The sequence below is a fragment of the Phyllostomus discolor genome, chromosome 5, assembly GCF_004126475.2.
Source record: "Phyllostomus discolor isolate MPI-MPIP mPhyDis1 chromosome 5, mPhyDis1.pri.v3, whole genome shotgun sequence".
Classification (NCBI taxonomy): domain Eukaryota; kingdom Metazoa; phylum Chordata; class Mammalia; order Chiroptera; family Phyllostomidae; genus Phyllostomus; species Phyllostomus discolor.
This window is the reverse complement of record NC_040907.2, coordinates 21481067-21492819: the sequence shown is the minus strand read 5'-3', so window position 1 is coordinate 21492819 and position 11753 is coordinate 21481067. Positions and strand designations below refer to the sequence as shown.

General features: G+C 45.5%; 1 protein-coding gene across 3 annotated transcripts in view; it reads left to right on the top strand.

The window, feature by feature from the left end:
• The first annotated feature begins 3296 nt into the window (after window positions 1-3296).
• PHC2 (polyhomeotic homolog 2) overlaps window positions 3297-11753 on the top strand; it is a 91523-nt gene continuing 83066 nt past the window's right edge. Inside the window, exon 1 of one of the 3 annotated variants that reach the window (XM_028511637.2) lies at window positions 3297-3513. The gene's annotated coding sequence lies outside the window, so the exon portion shown is untranslated. The remainder of the gene's footprint in view (window positions 3514-11753) is intronic. The other 2 variants (XM_028511638.2, XM_028511641.2) reach the window with 2 other exon arrangements.

The window sequence follows — 11753 nt, the reverse complement described above, 5'->3', positions numbered from 1 at the left end:
GGCCGTGTTTGCCTCTCTAGGAAGTGCATTGTATTGGACTTACACGTGTATTTTGTTTAATTAGCAAATACATATCTAGTACTTACTGTAAGGTTTTCTAAGCACTTTATGTCAGTAATTCATTTGTCTTCACAGGAGCCTATAAGATGGGCACTGTATTATTCCCATGTTGCCGATGTGAAAATTGAGACACAGAGAGGTTAAGCAACTTTCCAGAGGTCACACAGATAGTGAGTAGTGGGAGCAGGATTCACACTTGCTTCTTCGGCTCCGGAAACAATGCTCCTAACCACTGTTCTATGCTACATTATCTCTTGGGGTGGTGGTGGGCTGGCTGTTGAAGTGTGTACATGGGGTGGGGGAAGGAGGGCATTAACACCCCATATGCAAGCCACCCTTTGGTGCTATTGCTGCAATAAGACCACGAGGAATTTGACCCTATGAGGAGAATGGCAGGATTAGGGCTGTTTGGCCCTGGGATTCTCTGAGTCAATAGCTTCGCATCCCTGGCCCACTTCCTGAAAGCTCTTTGCAGCTCAGCTTTGGAAACTCTTTGAGCACAAAGAGCTCATTTCCTGTGGCCAGGAAGGACGGGAGGAGTTCCTGATGACAGCTCATCTCCCTCATTAAGACACTCATAAAAGTGTTTCAAGGAGCCTGACTTATGGCTTTGCTGTTTGTCAGGAACCCCTTCTGCAAGGAGCCACTCTGGTAATTTGGTGCGAGGAGATGTGCGGGGAAAACTAACTCCTTTGAGTCCAGGAATTATTTATGATCCTAAGAAGAGCGAATGTCATTTGGAGAGATAACAAGCCTTCGCCAGCACAACAGGCTGTTTAATATTCCAGGAGGAATGGGAAGCAGCTTCAGCATTCCAAAGCCAGCTAGGAAGCCTTGAGAGATTCTGTGCATGCAGGTTGTCTGTTCTTATGAAAGCTCCCTGGCTGAGAACAGCTAACCACGATGGGGGTTTTTACCGCTGAGCCAGGGCTGTGCTAAATGCTTTGCATACGTTGATCAATTTAACTCTCATACCATTCCTATTCCATTTTACAAAAGAGGAAATTGAAGCACCCAAGGTCACACATTAGTCAGTAGTCAAGTCAGGATGTTAACCCACATGATCTTGAACACCAAACGGCCAGAGCTTAGGAGAAAATTGGATGTTAAATTAACCTGATAAACTAAAATGTACATATATTCAAACTTACCTTTGATAATCCCTTAAAATACCTATAAAATTTAGAGTATTTGCTTTGAGGCATACGGCCTTGTCCAATAATCAGGGAAAGCCAAACTAAAGGAAGGAAGGTCCATATGCAGATGGCTCCTGCCTTTAGGAGCACTGTCGAATCCCCTGAGGGGTATAAAGAAGAGCAGAGAACTACAGGATGTCCTCGCCCACCTTCAGGGACAACTATTCTGTTTTTAATAGGTAGCCTCCATGACCTTAACACATATCACTTGTCATGTGGTATTTTGCTGGATTAAAAGAAAACATATTTTTACATCTTAAGAGGAGGAAAGTGAAACTTCTGTTACAGAAAGGATTCTAAATTCCAAGCCTAAATTAAATGAACCTGGTACAATGAGACGCCATGAGACCAGCTTTGGAGTCAGATAAACCTGCATTTGAACCCTAAATCTGCTACTTGCTAGCTGTGCAACCTTGGACCATTTGCTGAAATTCTCAAAACCTTGGTTTTTTAATCTGGAAAATGGTCATAGCAATACCACCATGTTAAGATTAATTTAGAAAGTTTCTAAAGTAGTGAGCTTGAGTATACATAAATTGTAGTTATTAAGCACTAGCTCTTAATTGCTGTTTGACCTAAGGCAGGTCACGCCATTTCTGAGCCTCATTTCTCCTTGTCGGCAGTATGAGCATAACTTTTCTGCCTACTAACCTCACAGGTTATTGTAAAGAAACACTAACGAGCTGGACAAAGTTTGTATGTGGCTTTTCTCGGCTGCTTGATACACCTGGGATTGGGAGGAGGTGCTGGGAGACCCCTGCTGGAGAAAATAACTCAGGGGAGTACTCAGCCTGAATTCAGAAATGGGCTGAGATTTCCACATTGCCTTTTAGCGTGGCTGTGTGACTTTGGATGAGTGATCTAACCTCTCTGAGCCTCTTTTCCTTTCTATCAAATGGGGTTAACAGTTCCGACACCACTGGGTTATCCCGAGAATCATATTCTGCAGAAAAGTGTTAGGCACGTGGTGAGCGCTCACTAAATGTTTGCTGAAACTAAATCTTTTTGGGCTCAGCCAAATTCAGTCCCTCTTTCTTCCGCAGGACGGGAAAGCGCGCGGTGTCTGGGCGTGGATCCCAGTCAGGTAGGGAAGATGCTCCACTGGGCTCCAGTGCCTCCCCTGTCCACCGCCCATCCACTCCCCCAGCCGTTGTCATGGCTACCGGTTCAGGCCCGGAGCAGTACCTAGGCGTGTTCAGCCTATTCCCCGCCTTTCCAGAGTGACCATTGGCTGGAGAAGCCACGTGATGCTCGCTGGTATGCTAATATATGGTAATTGCCCCCACGCCCCTCCTCACCGGGCAGTGTCCGAGTAGCCAGCAGGGTGCGCGGCGCGGAGCCGAGGGGGCGGGCTGAGGGGCGGCCCCCGAGAGAGAGCGGCCAGGTGGAGGAGGAGCGCGAACGCGACCGCAGGTAACGGGCGGGCGCCTGCGCGCTGGGGCCGGCCCGCGGCGGACCGGCTGCGCGAGGGACTCGGGCCGCCGAGCTGCCGGCTTAACCCTTTAGGCACCCAGCTGTCACGGCCGGGCAGGGGCACGACGACCCGGCCGGGCCGCGCGGGGCGGAGCGTTGCCGTGGGCACGGACAAGTAGGGGGCGGCGGCCTGTCCCTGGAGCCGTGGCGTGCGTCTCGCGGGGGATCCAGCAGTGCGGGTCGGCGATCCGACTGGCAGCGCTGCGCCCAGGGTGGGGACCCAGCCGCGGAGGGGGTGCGGGGTTAGCTCTGGTGCCGAGACTTGCGAGAGGCTGCGGGGAACCGGCTAAAGTATTAGTACCCGCACGGTTTCTCGGGTGGATACCGAGCCGGTCTCGCAGAGGCCCGCGCCTAAGCAGCCTGTGGCCTGGCGCGGCCTGCGTCTCCTCCGGTCGTCCCGCTGAGTGCGAGGAGTCCCGGGGGTCAGGCCTGACCTCGGCAGCCTCGGTCTGACAGTCCCGCCGCTGGCACTTTTGACCCGAAGTCAAGCGCGCGGGGGGGTTGGGGGGGTGCCCAGTGGGACGAAGACGAGACTGCTGGGAGGGGTGGGGGGCGGGTGCACCAGCCTAGGGAACTGGGGATTGTCGTTGCTGGGAGGAGAGGACAATCTCCTAAAGGAAAAGCAGGCCCCAAGATTTGCCGGGTTTGAGAAGGAAGGATGCCCAAGAAAAAGGCACTGGCCCCTTGTTTTCTGTGCTGGGTGATGACCTGACACTCATGGGAAAAGGTCGCTGCTGGACACCTGGATCTGGTCTGTCATGTCCAGAGGAAGCGTCTGTTTTGCGTGAGTTTCTAACATTTTTTATAAGGCAAGATTTAAATTCATCTTCCTCCCTCACCCTCCTCCTAGGTCCGCTGCAGAAGTGCGTTCTTTCAATTATCCCCTCCTCCACCCACCACCGATGCCACCACCACCACCACCACCAGTTCCCTGAGACTGGTGGCAGCTTTAGACGCACGGTGTAATTTAGCTTTCTCTACAATAGAAATGCTGGGGTGGGTGATGTGCCACTAATATTAAGCTTGCTCTGAGAGGAAGTGTGGGGATGAAATGTTGCTATCACCAGTGCGGATGAAAAACTGGCTCATGTACCAGCGATAGAATTTCTTTTTTGAGTCTAAAGTAATTTCTTTTAAATCAAGAAAAAACGTGGTCACCCATTAGAAGTACCAGGAACCAATTTGATTTGTGCAAGTGAAGTGCAAATTGCACTTTCCTGTTCTTTTATCACACAACAAACACTAGTGAAATGCCAGGCACTCTGTGTCTTGGGCGTGCAAAGATGAATAAGATAATATATCCTTGTCCTCAAAGACATAGCGGGGGAGACAAAAAATTGCCAATAAAAGCAATAACCACAGAATAGACATGTATATAAAGAGCTGTGGGGACACAGAGGGGGAAGCAATGAGCTGTCAGAGAGGGTCCAGGAAGGCTTTCCAGAGAAAAACATGATTGAGCAAGGTCTTGAAGGATGAATAGGAGTTTGCCTTGCAGGGAAGGTTGGGAAGGGCAGGGAGGGCAGCCAGAGCAGTGGAAACAGTGTATGCAGACACCTGAAGAGTATGTATCTCCAGGCAGTGGTGTTACATTGCAGCCATAGCCATTTTCCTTTCTCAATAGAGTAACTTCCCAAAAGTGATGTAGAATTTCTAATTCCCAGCACAATTTCCAGTGGCATTTTCCTTCCTATTGTTCTTTTCCCCACCATCAGTTTTTCTGAGCCTCACTCCTGGTCTTGGTCACTCCTATCTGTCCAAGTCAGGGGCCACATATGGACATGGGAAAGAAATGGGCTGCAGCAGATCCGAGGTCGAGGGCCTGAAAACTGGGCAGAGTGTGTGGCACGACACGTATCATCCGGGAGGGCAATCTAAATCACATGATAAGAGGAAAATAATGGTCTTAACCAGGGAGGCAGTGCTGAACGTGAAATCTGTATGTGGTCAAATTGTGAGACCTGGGGAAATGAGTAATTAGATCAGAAGCAACAAGGATCTGGAGCAAGGCAAGGTTCGGACTGTGACGTGGGTTAGGGCAAGCAGTTCGGAACTGTCACCATTAGTCAGGCAGAAGTGACAGCTCACTGTTATGTGGTGCCAGCCGCGTGGGGCAGGGCTGGATCTGACAGCATTGGCAACGGGACAGAAAAGGACAGCACCATGCCGTCTACAGAGAATTTCCAGTACTGCCTACTTTCTGGTCTCTCTCTCCTTACTGTTATTCTCTTTTGATGTGTTTCTACCCATGATCCACTTTTCTAGGCTTCATTGACTAAGGTCTTTAGCTACCAGAGCCAAGAAAATCCTGTTTTGCTGCCTTAGTATCCACCTCTAGGACTGTAAATAGTCTATTTTACCCATAAGTCATCAACTAGCCAGCCTATTTTTTTATCTCCTGGCCATTTGCAAACAGCATGAATGGGTCCAGAGGTAGTGAGGTGAACCTCATCTACCAAACTCACCTAATGTTTGAAACAGATAAAAGCCTTTTAGCTTTGCTTAAACCAAACTTCAGTTTTAGAATGGATTGTGGTGAATTTTTGGCAAATCTCCTGTCTTGAACTGTATTACACATAAAGCCATGTAAAGAAGGTGGCACGGGGGTGACAGCACCTACTAAGCACTGCCAAGATTGGTAATGCTAAAGTGCTTGAGTCAGAAGTGCTGTTTAAGCAGTCTTCTCAATCACACACTTACTGAGCACCTGCTTGTGTAGATCCCAGCCCTTCCACCAGCTCCCTGCTCTGTGGCTCGGGCAAGTGATTTGATTTCATTTCCTCCCCTATGTACTGGTGCTACCTACCTCTCATATAGTTGTGAAGACCGAAAGACATCACACATGTAAAGCAGTCATTCAGTAAATTTTCAAAGTGCTAAATGTGCTGTTATAAGAGTTAAAAAAAAAAAAGAAAAGGTCATTATGGGCTACGATTTTCATGGAAGGATTTTTCCAGATACATGGCGAAATTGATTATATAAAGACAATGAAGGTGGAAGGGATTCCCAAACCAGAAAAATAATGTTCATACAGCCAGAATACGGATGAAAATTTCCAGGATCCATTAATCAGATCAGAAGGTTTAAGCAGAGAAGCTGCAGATTGGAAGGGCTGGTGGAAGCCAGATTTTAACAGGCACCAGTGCTGAACTAAAGAGTTAGGACTTTATCCTGCATGATGGAAAGTCTGAAGATGCTTGGTTAGGGAGGTGTGGGGTCATTAAAGTAGTATTTTAAGAAGATTCTCAACAATAATGTGGAGAATAAACTTTAGTAGGAATGGAAAGAGAACTGTGCAAGCAGTTGGTAAGTTATTAAAATAGTCTAGGTGTGAGGGGATATGGAATTGAATTAGGGTGATGGCAGTGAAAATAAAAAGGGATGGGTTCAGTAAGCATTATAAAGGAAACATGACTAATTGGATATGGAAGACAAGAAATAAGGAAGAGTCTAATATAGCCTTGAACATGGGTGACAAGATGAACAGAAATAGGACAGACAGGAAGGAAAGCCAGTTTGGGGGAGAAGAGAAGCTAAGTGCTAGGTATCTTGAGGTGATAACAGGAACTTGTAAGTGAATACGTCCCATAAATATCTGGAAGTGGGGGCTAAGGTTCAAAGGAGAGAAGTCAGGGAGTCTTATATATAGAAGGTGATAATTGAAACCATGTGATTAGCTTCGTTCACCAGTGGTAACAGCATGGGAATAAAAGTCTAAGAGGACCAAGGGCTGAAGCTTGGAGATTGCTCACATTTATTTAAGGCGGTAGGGGGAAGAAATGGAATCAGTACATGAAAAAATAAGGAATCAGAGAAGCAAAAGAATCACCTAATTTATTCACCCAGCAAATGCATTCTGTTCACAGCCATTTGCGTTATGTACCTGACTGTACTTGCCGCTGACCATGAAGTGTAGTGTCTCAGCAGTCAGGTGAAGAGAAGGTTTCAAGCTGGAGGAATTGGTCAGCAGCATGAAATTGTACAGACAAAGTGAGAAATGTTGATTATATTTAGTACACAGGGGGTCATTAGTAACTTTTTGAAAATAATAGCTTCAATTTAGCGGGGGAGGGCCATGGGGATGTTAGATGCCAGATTAAAGAGAACTGAGGCAGGAGATGCTGATGGCAGAGACAGCATGGAGGCCGCCCTTTGCGTGTGTGGCAGTAAAAGGAAGAAGAGAAGCAGGGAAGTGGTCAGAGAAGGCAGAAGAGTCAAGCAAAAGATCTGATCTTCCCTGTCTGCTGCATTATGTTAATTGTCCTAAAAACTCATTCTGATTCTTTCATCCTGAAGAGCAGTTCTGCAGTTCATTTCTTAAACGTATGCATTGATAATCACTGATAATCATTTCATTGAACAATAGTAATAATACAGCTACCATTTAGTGAGTGCTTACTGTGTGCCAAGCACTTCCTATACATCTATTCACCATACCATTTAATCCTCACAAAGCTGGATTACAATCACACAACCTCTTAGAAGCAGGGAGAGACCAAATAAATTGCCTAAAATCACAGGATTAGTGAGTGGCAATGATGGGATTTGGACCCAGCTTTGACTCTAAAGCCCTCCTAAAGCACCAAGCTATACGGTCCCCGAGAATAGGACCGGCTGCATGGGTGTGTGACCTGACCAGTCTCCCAGAGCCTGCATTTAGAAGTGCCCTGTGCGTGGTTTAGTGCTCCATTGTTGCTGTCTTGAAATTCTTAATAATTTTTTTAAACAAGGGCTCTGTATTTTCATTTTGCACTTGCCCCCACAAATTAGGGAACTGGTCACACCCAAAGGTGTCTCCTGACACCGGGAAAGCATTCTGTGCTGTGTCCTTTGTTTTGGTGGCGAAGCCTTATGTCCTTGCTGTGTCATGGCTCACAGTCACGTTTTCCTGTGGCCTCACTTTGGACTCCTGGTATAAAGGGCAAACGGGAGATGTCTGGAAGAGAAGTAGATAGCCAGTATGAAGAGAACAGAGAATAAAGAGGCAAGGAGTTATTTACCCAGAATGGCTTCTAGAAGCTCACGCATCATATCTTGAGGGTATTATTGGATAGAATTACAGTCCTGGTGCCATTGTTATTCCCAATTTAAATAAGAAATTAGTTTATTTCTATGCCTTTGAAGTTGCATATTCCGTGTGCCTGTGGAAAGCTATGGAGACCATTTTCAGCCTACTGAAATGGAACTTGGGGTTGAACAACTATAACACATCTTGTCTGCCCTGCACTGATGCCTTTTCAGCAGGCTGACGCCACCCCTTCACCCCCACTCTAGGGTCCACCCAGCGGCTTTGGGTCCTGTGGCCTCTTTACCGCATGCTAAAGGTTTGTCTTGAATGCTCAGGTTCCACACTTGCCTCTGTTCCCTGTATGAATTACGAAAACCAGAAAAAGTTAGATTTTGATATTGTCTCTGATTTTTTGGCTTTGCAGCCGCTACTTGTAACTGACAAAAAAAAATCAAGTTTTTCTAGTTTTCATGGTTATTGCTCTCTCTTTTAAAAAAAAAATATAAAACCTTTTACTCATCCTCTTGCTCCTCTCACTTCTGGCCTCTCTGAGTAATCCTTTGACCAGTGCTGACCAAATCCTGACACTGCTTGATGCTAGTTGACCTCTTGATCAAGTCCTAACACCAGCCAACCTGGACTCGTTAGTGTAGGAAATGAGAGAAGGCTGAGACTGTGTTGCTTCCTCCCGTCGTCTGTGTCATTCCCATTCGGAATGCTAGTTTTCACTTCCTACTCCACACATGGATCAGGTGAGCCCAAGCATATGTGAGATTAAACATATGAAGAGATTAAGAGTAGCCCTGACTGGTGTGGCTTCGTGGGTTGGGTGTTGTCCTGCAAAGCGAAAGGTCACTGGTTCGATTCCCAGTCAGGGCACATGCCTGGGTTGTGGGCCCGGTTTCTGGTTGGGGGCATGTGAGAAGCAATCGATTTATGTTTCTCTCCCTCCTTCTCCCTCCCTTCCCCTCTCTCTAAAAAAAAAAAGTCTTGGAAAAAAAAGATTTAAAGTATAACCTATGGTATATGTCACGAAACAAAGTTTAGAGGGCCGGGTGTTCTCCATGGTCTCTCCTGTTGTGCTGGCAGTGTCATCTCCATTGGCACTGTAGCAGTCTCCTGTCATGTAACAGATTACCCCAAATGCATCAGCTTAAAACAACAAAACTCTCTCCTTTAAGATTCAATTCAAGCATTACATCTCAGAGGCATTTCCCAACTTGCTTTTAATTAATTAGTCTCTTTCCTCTCTGATCTTCCTTTGTACTTTAACATCTCATTATAGCCTTTAACACACATAGTTGTAACTGAAAGAGCCTATGTCTTTTTTATGTCCAGAGCTTCAATTCCTAAAGCCACTCCTTGAACCTATATAGTAGGTGCTCTTTAATGGTTGTTTGATATACATAAGAATAGCTTGTACCTTTACATACTTTGTGCTCTATTCTTTAGGAAACTTACATATACTGAAAAGTAATTAGCCTTGCTCCCTATGGTAGACATACCCTTCTTCATCCCCCTATCTAGAGGTTTATGTATTGTTCATGGGAAGATGTAAAGAAGCCATTGTGTTGACTTGCCAACTCATCTCCTCCAGGGAAGACTTCTTGAACTGTTTCTGTCTGTAAGTCTCTGCTTCACCCATTCTCTGAAACCGGTTCTGGCCCTCTTAGGAAATCATATAATGAGACCCAAGCCCAAAGATACTCGGTTTACTAAGAAAGCCAACAGTGGTTCACTATTTAAATATTTGACTATAATCTTTATGAAGGGAGGATCTGGGTCTGGCTCTACACTGCCATATTCCCAGCACCAGGCACCTAAAGGCACCATTAGGTGCTTAATAAATATTTGGTGAATGAATTAATGGCACTCCCTTCTTGAGATTCACGTCCTACTTCTGTTTTCCAGGTCCTGAGCTCTGATCACCCAGAATCTTAGGCCTGAGTTCCTCATTTCATGCCGCCCAGCTTTCTGTCTGGGTCGTTGACTCTTCTCTTCTGGCTTCTAGTCATATCTCACCTTTGGGAACTTGACCCCTTGCTTACTCAGAACTGAGGTACCTCCTCCCTCTAGATCTTCCTAATAAGGTCAGATTTCCTTAAGGGGATGTTTTTCTCTACCTATAGCCAGAAACATCCAGCATACCTATTAAATGTGTCTTAAAATATTTCTGTTGAAGAGAATTACATTCAAATTGCAAGTGAAAGGAGACAAGCCCTTTAAGAAGCAAGTTTTGGCCAGAAACCAAGTTCTAAAATTTTGTAAGTCTGTTGAACTGATTAACTAGTAAGCTTTAGCGATTCAAAGCAAATTAATTTTTGTACCAACCAGCAAATCAAAGGGGGGAGATGATTGACAGTCTAAATATGGTTGCCAGGGAAACTTCTGACAGAAGAGAGAACCTCACAGGTATTCGTACAGGCCCCAAAAAGCAAGGTAACCCGACCTTTCTTTGTTCTCCTTCTGATGGGGGAATGGAACGATACTATAGAAACCACAGGTGCAGGTGAGGGTGGCTTCAGACTTTTCCGGATACTGTAGGAGTAAGTTCTCCCTCCAGAAGTAGGACTGAGTAGTAGAGTCTCCAGAGCAAATAGGAAGTACCATTCTGGCTAAGGAAGCATCTGGAAACACGGAGCTTCTCTGAATCCACCTCTGAAAGTGTATTCATTCATTCAACAAAGTTATTCAGCCCTTTCTCAATGGAACAGTGCCCAGAAGAAAATGTGATTATTTTTCATATTTTTGAAGGTATTATATTATACTTAGTGGCTGTTCCTTAAATTTTATCTATTAACATTTTGAATAGATGGTGATATGGGCTTAAATATTTAATCCTTTAAAAAAAATAAAATGTTTCTGTAGAAAAAGCATAAACTCAAGTGCATATTCTGCCACATTTCTATTTTTAGGTCCTTACTCCTGAGAAAAACTTAACTCATTGGTCCATATACATCCACACCCCAAGGGAGGTGTCCATTTACTGACAGTGTCATCTAAATTGTAGGCGTAGTCCCAGTGAAGGACAAATCCATGCCGTTGATGGCCAAAAAGCATAAGAGACACTTTGTATTTTAGCTATAATTGATGGACGATTAGTGATCTAAAATCTTGGCTGTAAAATGCATTGGGATTGAAATGTATTGCATGTCCCCTTCTCTGAGACCTACTATTCAGTGTCCCCTTCTGTACTCTCATGCACCGGAAGTTTGTATCGTGCGTGGTGACTCTCCCCGGCCTGCACAGAGACAGCAGGAGGTAGCGTTAACGGCATGAACACTAGAGCCACACTGCTCAAGTTCCAACCCTGCCCCTACCACTCATTAACCGTGACCCTCACAGCCCCTGCCAGTCTTCATCCTCCCTGTGCTCGGGTCTTCTTTGCATAATTGGGATAATATAGTAACTGCCTCAAAGAATTATAGAATTAACCGGGTTAATACATGGGAAGCACATAGTAAGCACTATACACACTTGACCTTTTATTACTTCCTGTAACCTCCCAGACAGCAGGGTGGGTTCCGTTGGAAGGAACACTGTCCAGCTGTGTAGAGGTGTAATAACTTCCCCAAATCTGCACACTACGTTTGCACTCAGATTAGCTTCCTCCTTTGTTTAGCACCGGAGCTGTCCGTTCTACTTCATAAGAGAGAGAGAAAATGAGAATTAGAGTAAGAGAGAGGAACTTGACTTGTGGAACATTTTGAATTAGGGGTTTCTTCACAAAAGATGGCAACGCTAAAGCATATGAAAGTGAAATTGTTTTCTTAAAGGCAAACACGGTTGCGAGTAGAAGATAGGGAATGTCGTACTGGCCCCGGCCAGTGGTGTATGGAGCCCAACATTCTGTCTCTGATCACAATAACAAGGGACAATTGTGGGGCAGTGTTGTGGCTGCTGTCTATGACAAAATCTTCCAGTAATAGGAATGGGCCCGCTGGGTCTTATGCACCCAAGTAGTTAAGCTTCATTCAGTTTTGGCTTTTAAATCTGTTCACTTACTAAAAACATTT